Source organism: Micropterus dolomieu, linkage group LG11, assembly GCF_021292245.1.
Source record: "Micropterus dolomieu isolate WLL.071019.BEF.003 ecotype Adirondacks linkage group LG11, ASM2129224v1, whole genome shotgun sequence".
Lineage (NCBI taxonomy): Eukaryota > Metazoa > Chordata > Actinopteri > Centrarchiformes > Centrarchidae > Micropterus > Micropterus dolomieu.
In genome coordinates, this window is record NC_060160.1 from 30,162,310 (window position 1) to 30,173,404 (window position 11,095).

The window sequence follows — 11,095 nt, forward strand, 5'->3', positions numbered from 1 at the left end:
TGAGGGGTCGAATGTGTGCATTTTTGGACATCATTTATAGAACATACAGTAGAAAAAAAGTAACAGCTTTATTTGCAACATGACATTGCAGATAGTGATCAACAAATAATCCAACCTATGAGGCTTTTGGTTCAACATGTGTAAAAATAGTTTACGTTCCTTTTCTGTTCTGTTCTGTTCTCCTCCAACAAACGCCGCCTGGTTCTGCCATCACCACAATGGTGACATGAACTACCACATGCCATCAGAGTAGGGGCGTCCCTTTCTGACTTCAAAAAGCTTCTGAAAACTCTCTCTTTGGATAAAAGTGTCTGCCACATGAGTAAATGTAAATACACTATTACACTGAAACAAAAAAACAAAAATGCCTGTCCTGTTCTAATCCATATGATCTTCAGCCTTTGGCCACATGTTCTCATCGACATCACATCTAATGTCATCTCTCAATAAGAACCTGGATAGAAAGACTTACTGGGTCAGCTACTCCTCCTTGGCCCTCTTCATCTCTCTGGCCCAACTATTCTTCCAGACATCTTTATTGTTTATTATTTATTATTACATTTTATTGAGGGAAAAAGGTGTGTGGTGAGGGAGAGGTGGATGCCGGGGGAACACGGGCACGGGGGGGCTGAGGAGCGAGTAGGGCAGAGGGGGGCTGAGGCAAGGGAGCCGAGGAGCAGGTGGGAACAAGGAGGCTGGGACGAGGGAACTGGGAGGCACCTGGGGCCGAGGAAGAGAGGAGGCACGGGAGAACTGACTAGGGGGGTGGTGGAGGAGTGTGGTGGCAGGCTGACTGAGAGGAACGAGGGGGAGCCGAGAGGGTGCCGTGGAAGACGCCCGGGAGGAGAGGGGAGGTAGGCAAGCCCAGCTGACTCGATGGAGGACGGAGGTGAATGGACCAGGTCAGGAGCAACGACGATCAAGCAGAGGTTGTGTGGAGAACCGGGGTTGAAATATTGGCAGGGATGGAGTTGATTGCTGGCAGGTGTGGCAGGCACAGGAGGTGGCTGACGAGGTGCAGGTGTGGACCGTCAGCTGGGCTCAGGAGCAGAGATAGAGAGAGAGAACACAAGCAAGGGGAGCAGAGGAGACACAGAGAGGCAGGCCAAAACACAAGGGAAAGAAAATCACAAGAAAAAAGGAGAAATAAACAGGACACTCACCGTCAGCCGGGCTGCCACCACAACAGAGCCCCCTCCTCAACGGACGCCTCCAGGCGGACCTCTCGGTTTGCCAGGCTGGGCTCTGTAGAATTCCATCAGGAATGAGTCATTTTTTGGGGGGGGGGCACTAAATACAACTTTGAAAGCTTAAAGCTCAAATGGAGTCTCGAATCTGATTTCCCTTATTATGCAGAATGACAATTGCCAAAACTGTCCAATCAACAAGTTACCTGTAAGTCTGTATAACGTCAGCCCGACCAGAACAAAAATGCAACAGTGTGTACATTTTTTTTTCAATTGGTCTGGATCAAATGTAGCGAACGACAGGTGTAAAAGCACCCTAAGTTTTCAAGAATGTTCAGGCTGTCAAGACTCATTGTATTTGCAGAAAATTGTCTTCCTTTCAGTATTGGAGTCAATGTGCAGTGACCAGGATTTGATCCCTCTACCTTTGCATCTGAAGGGAGGGCCCTAACCTCTGCGCTATAGAGAAACGGTGCAGGAGACGATAGATGCCGAATAAATGGCGAAATAGATAATAATTAAAGCTGCAAGCAGCGTTGGGCGGGCCCTCGCACTTGTAGTCCTTCGGGACGTGAGGCGGCCGCGTTGCATATTCTGGAGCTCTGCCAGTGCTGCTGTTAATTTTGCTAGGCGCTTCGGACACTGCATGAAGGGGTTATATGTCACTTCCTGTGTCCCCTTTGAGCCATTAAATAGCAATTGGCGCTATGACTTTAAATGAATATTGGCATGTAGATGTGTTCAGGGCAGGACAGTTGTCAAGGACGCAAAGCTTTGTGCAGATGTGAGCATATACAGTGAAGTTACAACAACTTCCTGTGTCATGGCGAAGCATCGAAATTTGACGCCACGATAAGGACATGCCGTTATCCGAAAACTCACAAGATTCACAACATAGCATCATCAATGTCTTAAGGCTTTTCTGAGACTGTTTTGAAGCAGGTGAGGCAAATATGTTGGGAGTAGTACATAACAGCGTAAAACTTCCTGTTGCCAGCAGGTGACACTATGACATTGTGTTTTTGTTGGCATATGGATGTGTTCAGGGCGGGACTCTCATTCTACATGTACAGTTTGGTGCAGATATGAGCATGCACATATATATATATATATATATATATATATATGACTGGGCTAAGCCCCCAATATTTCAAGAGCCTGACAAAGTAATGACAATTAAATCCTATCATACCTTTTAAAGACCAGCCACCTGTGGACCTACATGATGAATAGGGTATATTATGGTCAGCTGTCTTCGGTTTTCTTCCTTGTTTTATGGTGGCTGGCAAAAAAGTTGGTGAACCATACTATGGAGTGCATCTTTGGTATCTTTGCTTTTCCCTCAGAACCTTTGTTTACACCTTGTTGCTTGGGACACAGACGATGATACATTATTTTTACTGCTTAGAAAATTAAGTTTTTTTTAAATAAGAAAAAAATGCACCATTTGTACATTTACATAGTTTGGCTTTACTATAATGTAAATGCTTTCACTGTGCTGAAGGTACCCCCAGTCAAGTGACACTGCAGTTTTATATAACATTGCTGTAAAATACAGCAGCAAAATCACCAAGGTCAAAGTGCAGCCCTTGCATGGATGATCTCTTTAAATCTAGCCCAGCTCTTTCGTAACATTATATAAGGTTATGCCAACTGCACAGACTTACTCACTGTTACATATTTACCCAGTCGAGGGTTGGGGTAATGGGGGCGGTAATAGAGTCCAGCACACTGTGTCACATTTATTGATCTTTCCTCTTTCAAGCACTATCTTCCATATTTACACAGTGGACAAAACAACACAACACAGTGATTTGCTATTCAATATAATTGCCCTGCAGTAATCATATATATATATATATATATATATATATATATATATATATATATATATATATATTGCACATTGTTTACACTTTCATACCAACTGCATTCACCTTTTCTTGAAAAATTGGATTAAACTATGTGTCATTTACCATTGCACCTTAATTTTACTTCATAGGAACTTGGTATTACCTCATAAATTACCGCAGAGTTGAATCAACACATCTGTGTTCAAGGATAACTTCATCTAACATTGCATAATCTCACTGTGTCAACAAATCCTGCATGTTGCCCTGGCTCATGTAAGGGAAGACCAGTCAGTTCCCCACGTGGAAATGTGTAAAAAAAATAAATAAATAAAATAAAATCAACAAATAGTAATGTACTTAAAATGAACTACTTTTGAAGTACTAGTCAGAAAACTTTGTTTGGTATTTATTTTGTAAATTCTGTTACAAACATTAAACCAACTTATTTACAATTTGTGAATATCACACTATATACCTGTTTCTAACCACTGCCATTTAGAGATGAGCAAAATTAACAATTGAGTTTTTCAAAATATCTGACGTTGTGGCACACAATGTAAAATTCAGTTCAGATGTTGGCATACCAGTCTTGTTGGTGATGGTTCATGATACATCAGCACACTCAGCCAATGTCTGTTTTTTGACTAATACAGCCTGTTTACTTAGTACACATCTGGCATTGGTATGTAGGTTTGTGCTGTGGAACATTCTAGTTAATCCATCACAGAATATGTGACATACTAAGAAGTTAAGACATACATGGAAGGGAAAGTTGGCACACAGTGGAGAATTTTCATCTTTGATATGGTAAATTTAAGAACATGCTACATGCAGGATTTCATGAAATCAATCTATCACTTTCTAATCTGATTGACACTGAAGAGTTGGTAAATGCATATTATTTGCCTATGATGGATCATAAACTAATAATTAAAGCTGCAAATAGCGTTGGGCAGTCCCTCGCACATGTAGCGCGTCGGGGCGTGAGGCACCCGTGTTGAAGATTCTGGAGCTCTGCCGGTGCTGCTGTGAATTTGCTACACGCTTCAGACACTGCACAAAGGTGTTAGATGTCACTTCCTATATCCCCTTTGTGGTGCTGCAGAGCACTTGGCGATACGACTACAAATGAATATTGGCGTGTAGATGTGTTCGGGGCGGGACAGTTATCAAGCACGTAAAGTTTGGTACATGTAGACTGAAGTTACAAGAACTTCCTGTTTCATGGCGAATCATCAATTTTGGACGCCATCCTCGCTGTGACGGATTCTCTAGTAGGAGTTTATTAAAGTACAGAGCCTGTAAATCATCCAAAAATGACCATACAATTCAAAATGGCTGACTTCCTGTTGGGATTAGAGCATCGCTCCAGGAGGCTTTTTGGTACGTCTGGACATGATAGAGGTGCCACAGAAATTTTGTTTATCTAAGTGAAACGTGCTGCGGGAAATGCTTTGTTAAAGGTCACTTCCTGTTGCCAGCAGGTGGCACTATCGCTTTGAGTGAATGTTGGCATTTGGATGTGTTTAGGGCGGGACTGTTATTATACATATCAAATTTAGTGCAGATGTGAGCATGTACACCAAAGTTATTACAACTTCCTGTTTTATGGCAAATCATCAATGTTGAACGCCACACCACGGGCACGCCGTTTCACGAAAACCCACCGTTTGTATAACTTTTAATCGTCAATGGATTTAGACTGCACAAAAATCTGAAGTCGATCAGACTAAATCCCAAGGAGGAGTTTGTTAAGGTAAGGAGTGTGTACATCATCCAAAAATGACCATAACATTCAAAATGTCTGACTTCCTGTTGGGTTTAGGGCATCTCTTCAAGAGGCTTTTTGGTACGTCTGGACATGATGGGCCTTTCTCGAGTGTTATCTTTAACGATTTACTTTGATTATTAGAGAGGCTGCTGTCAGTCATTTAAACGTTTCCATCTGTGCAGTAATGTCACAGCAAATATCATGAGACAAAACAGACAGAGAGAGAGGAAACAGAATTTAAATTTCAGCTTCTATAATCCACGTTTAGACTCTGATGGAGTTCAGGGTTGATCAGGAGGATGGCTGCTTTACTCCAAACAGTCTTACTGTATGAACCTGGACTGTGTGTGAGACCCTTTGGATGTGAAGAAGAACACAGAACATGAATTAACATCAGATCCTGTCGGCGTGTCGGGAGACTTTTTATTATTAATTTATGTTGCTGTGGCTCGTTCGTAAATGCGCATAGTGTCACTGGAGAGACGCTTCATCCAGCCGCTATTTACTGTTAATTTTTACAATCCTGCATCACATTCAACAATAACAACATCAGTGATATCAAAGTGAAATGACATTAAGGAATGCGGTTAGAACAGCGCTTTATGAGGCGCTACACAAACGGTGAAGGGCAGAAATTTGATTTGATTCTTTTTAATAGGCTTAACTAATATAACTTATGAATACAACATGAACACTGCAGCGTCCTGCTCCGGCTATGGGTTGGTCCAGCTGCTTGTCACGCCTCTTCTAAACATGACAGCGGCTGAAAAGACTTCCGCAAAGGATACACCAATGTATCCTCGCTTATAGCTCCATCAGCAAGCCTCCTCGATCCTCGATCCTCGCTGTGCATTTTAAGAATTGAGATGTCCCTCAAGATGGCGTGCTGAGATTGATTTCCAGGCCACACGGTCGAGGATCGAGCAGTCGAGGACACAGAAATTTGGTAAATTAGAAAGGACCGATATGTGCCACAAATTTCATATATGTAGGTGAAACGTGCGGCGGGGGCTACTTCATTAGAGATCACTTCCTGTTGCCAGCAGGTGGCGCTATGACAGTGGGTGAATGTCAGCATGTACATTTGTTCAGGGCGGGACTCTTAATAAACGTGTAAAATTTGGTAGAGATCTGAGCATGTACAGTAAAGTTAACACAACTTCCTGTGTCATGGTGAAGCGTGGAACTGCCATGCTACCCCACGCCATTGACTGAAGTTTTAAAACATGGTTTCATCAATGTGTTAAGGGCTTTCTGGGAAAGTTCTGAAGTTGATATGTCCAACCTGCTAGGAGTAGTTACATTACAGCGTAAAACTTGTCATTTCCTGTTGCCAGCAGGTGGCGCTATGACTGTGAGTAAATATTGGCATTTGGATGTGTTCAGGGTGCGACTCTTATTATAAAAATCTGGTGCAGATGTGAGCATGTATAACAACTTCGAATCATCGATTTTGGATGCCACGCCATGGGCAAACTGGTCAACTGGTAATAACAGTTTATACAACTTTTAAATTGTCAGTGGGTTTAGACTGCACAGCACAAATCTGAAGTCGGTCAGACTAAATCCCTAGGAGGAGTTCGTTAAAGTACAAAGTGTGTCAATCGCAAAAAATGACCATAAAATCCAAAATGGCCGACTTCCTGTTTGGTTTAGGCAATTGCTCCAAGAGGCGTTTTTGTGCGTCTGGACATGATACTTGTACCACAGAAAGGCAGACAGACAGACAGGGTTAATCACTGGGAAACAGAGATTTTGTGGGATCAAAAGCTTGAGTCAAGAAGTGGCACTAGGTCAGGAGCAACGACGATCAAGCGGGGATTGTGTGGAGAACCGGGGTCGATAAACTGGCTGAGATGGAGTGATTGCTGGCAGGTGTGGCAGGCAGAGGAGGCTGCTGATGAGGTGCAGGTGTGGACCGTCAGCTGGGCTCAGAGAGAGGGAGAACACAAGCAAGGGGAGCAGAGGAGACACAGAGAGGCAGGCAAAACACAGAGGAAAACAGAATGCAGGAAAAAAGGAGAAACAAACAGGACACTCACTGTCAGCCGGGCTGCCACCACAACATAATGAATTAATACAGAAATGACAAAAACAAAAACTCATCAGAAATAGATATTTTTTGGATAAAATTGCAATGCCTACACTAAACAAACATCAGGCTGTCATTCTAGGCACTCCACTAACAGACATTTCAGAGGTGGACAGACATTTTGTCCCGCAGCCCAGCATTTGATTGATCCATCCATCCATGGCTTCTCAACCCTGGTGTAGATGCTTCCTTGACACCTCTTTCAAACCATCCATCTTCTCTGTCTAAAATGTGCACCTGGTGGTCCTCAAACGAGTGTCCTCTGTCCTTCAGATGTAAGTGGACTGCAGAGTTGGCCCTTCTGTGTTGAGCCATACGTTTGTGTAGTGGTTGTTCAAAATTAAAAGCCAGGAAGTGCAAGCCTTCAAAGAACACATCAACTCTGTGGACAGTAAAATCAAGTTTACACGAGAAGATGTTCACAAGATGTATGACCTGGATGACTTAGAATCTTCACAGACATCATGTAAGTAGAGTAGTTAACAGTCCCCCCCCCCCCCTTCCCCCGCTTTTTGCGTGGGAAACATAAACGGAATGTAAAGAATTAGCAATCAAGGACATTCCTTGATCCTTATGCCCATGTTACCATGGAAAGTGGAGTTTCAAGTCCACTGTGTGAGGGAGCAGTTTGTCCTCTGCTCGGGGTCAGATGTCTGATACTGCCCTAGGTGGTAGACCTCTGACCCAGCTGAATTTTTGTTTCATGTATTTTTCTGTTTTTCCTGCTTTAATAAATCAACCAAAAGACAACGGTCTGTTGTTTTTATTATTTAGTATTTATTTGTTTAATTCTCCCCAAGGCAATGGATTCATTTTCACGACAAATGGCTCCACACACAGACCATTTTTTAAAACTGAGCACAGTGAAATTGTTCAAAATATTATAATGCAATGATGAACAGAAATAAACTAAAATCAATGTAGCAGTGCTGAGGATGAATTTGAGCTTAAAAGTCTGATAGCTTGGGAGAAAAAGCTGCTCTGGAGTTTGGTGGTGGGTAGCTGAAAATATATCTCACAAATAATCAAATGTGACTGAGTATGTCTTTGACAGTATAATATGAATTGTAGGACTTTTCTGGTTTTGCTATGATTTATAATCTCAACCTGAAGACCGGATCAAAAACATCTGTCCTGTGTTAAAGCGTTAATTGGTATAGACAGACTGACTGCCTCGTCCTTGATGATCTTCTGATCTGGAAAGCAGGGCAGGTGAAGTGGACTCCATTAAGGTGTGATTCATATGCTGGGAAAAAGAGAACTTTTTTTTATATAATATCACATCACACCATCACAGCAACCTCTCAGCTGCCATTATGAGAAAAATGCAGGGCTGCAAAGAGAAGCCAGTAGAAAAGCAGATTATGCATTTCACATGTGCATATGTGATTGAACCCAGACACAGAGACATACAAAACCTCATTTGTGAAGTGTTGAGGCAACGCTGCCACCCTGTGACTAAAAAGTGCCATTACCCATTGAATGTGCAGAATATTCAAATACAGTTAATACTTACAGTACTTTCAGTTTATTAGGTACACCAAGCTAAAACTAATGCTGTCCAGTACAACAGCCCTGCAATAAATTATGTCTTAACGAGGGTTATAATGTTTTTGTGATTGGTATAACACTGTGTTCATGTCTTTTTACTCTTTATCTCCAAAATGGCTGTTGGGCTGAAACAGCAAATATTCATACACAATTGAGCTGGAGAATTGAACACATTTTTCAAAACTAAATTTGTTATCTATATATATCTAATATTACCTGTCATTTACTTCAGTACAAATGTTGATGTTTTGCATCTCCTTTATAAAATAACAAAGCAAGCAATTCGTGGCACAATCTGGGACATTTGCCACCACAATATTTTATGTCTGGAGGAACCAAAATAAACCAAGCACAAACCAGCAACACTGAAGACTGGACCACTAATGGATCTACCTTTATGAAGCTTAGAGTGTAGCTTCTGAGATGTGTTGCTATAATAATAATAATGTGTTGTGTTGTCTGAATTTGCAGTATGTTTTCAAAATGCTGCGCATGTGTCGTAAAATTTCTGAAGATGTTTTCTTACTTTGCTTGTGTTTTGTCTATTTGCATGTGTTTCTTACATCGTACTGTGCTAAGCTCCTAGGACCACCATAGTAATGACATGCTAGCTGACAAACACAAACAGAGAAGCCACAGACAAATTTACCAAAAGTTTTGATACAGTATATACCATAAAACTTCAAATAATAGTCCGGGCTTTTAATTGCTTAAATCACTGATCTTACCCTGCCTATCAGAATCAGAATCAGCTTTATTGCCAGGTATGTGTACACATACAAGGAATTTTACTCTGGATTGTACAATGCTCACGATGTGCTTACTTATACAATAATACAATAACACAATAATACAGTAATAAAATCAAACACAGGCTACAGAATAGAGAACACATACATACACACTATAAACAAAACAAAGATTGAGACAGTACAATAAGCAGAGTGCAAAGCATGCAGGATTAAATTATTATTACCATTATTGTTATTATTATTATTATGTACATGTCTGAGGTGGATGTGATATACAGGTACACATACACATACACATACATGTACACAGTGTGATGGAGCATAGTGCAAAGGATGCTGGAATAAATAAGTATTAAGTGCAGGTGTTGTGTATTTGAGGTAGGTGGGTTTGGTATACAGTATCTACAATATACAAAATGACAATATGAACAGTATGAACAGCTCTGAAATAGAGAATGATGAATAAATAATAAGTGGTAACCAGTAAACAGGTGGCTGATTAGAGGCAGAGTTACTGGGTTAATGCACAGGAATTGTTCCTGACACTGTGAGTCAGAAATCAGGGGGGGACGGGAGAAGCTGGAACAGGTTGTGTCCGGGGTGAGATGGACCTGCAGTGATGTTTCCTGCCCGTTTCCTGACTCTGGAAATGTATAAGTCCTGAATGGAGGACAGGTTGGCACCGATGGTCTTTTCTGCAGTCCTGACTGTCCGTTGTAGTCTGCTGCTGTCCTTTTTGGTCGCAGTATTTCTTGAAGTCCATGATCATCTCCACCAGAGAGCTAATCAACCTCCCGTCTGTAGGCTAACTCATCACCGTCCCGGATGAGGCCGATCACCGTTGTGTCGTCAGCGAACTTCAGAAGTTTGACAGGTTGGTGGTTCGTGGTGTAGAGGGAGAAGAGCAGGGGGGAGAGCACACACCCCTGGGGGGCGCCAGTGATAATAGTCCAGATAATGTATGTGAAGTTGACGGCTGACATTGCTGATGTACTGCGGTAAGCGTGTCAACTCATTTCTGTTTCCAGTGCTTGTGTGTTGGTACCGTGTTGTGCTGCTCTCGCTAAATACCAGTTACATTTGTTAGATTACAGCAGCCAACTGTCCGCTAAACACTTATTTTTACAGTAATTTTGCCTAAGCACTCAGTTCTTTCCATCTTTTAGTGACTTCTGTTCAATCTCATAGTTGTTCTAAAGTTTTGGTAGCTGACGCTACAGTACTTTAGCTTAGCCGTTAGCGACTTTAGCTAAGCAGCTAGCGATGGCTTCTCCTTCTCCCTCTCTCTCCTACTTTCTCCTGCTCGGTGTGTCAGATGTTCAGTTACTCCTCTGCCTCCTTTAGTTTTTAGACATGGAGGCGAGGCTCAGTGATTTAGAAGTTCGGCTCCGCACCTTGGTAGATCAGTCTTTAGCTACTGTAGCTAGCCAGTCCCTAGTAGTTGGTGCGGAACGGCCTGAGTTAGCCTGTGGTAGCCGTCCCCCGGCATCCCCTGAGCAGCCAGGAAGGGGTGGCTGGGTGACTGTCCGAAGGAGGAATAGTCATAAGCATTCAAAGTCCACGGTGCACCATCAACCTGTTCACATCTCTAACAGATTTTCCCCACTCAGCGACACACCCGCTGAGAAACCAACTCTGATCATTGGCAGCTCCATTTTGAGAAACGTGAATTTAGCGAAGCCAGCGGCCATAGTTAAGTGCATCCCTGGGGCCAGAGCGGGCGACATTGAGTCTTTTTTGAAACTGCTGGCTAAGGATAAATGTAAATACAGTAAGATTGTTATTCACGTCGGCGGTAATGACTCCCGGTTACGCCAATCGGAGGTCACTAAGATTAATGTTGAGTCGGTGTGTACATATGCAAAAACAATGTCGGACACCGTAGTTTT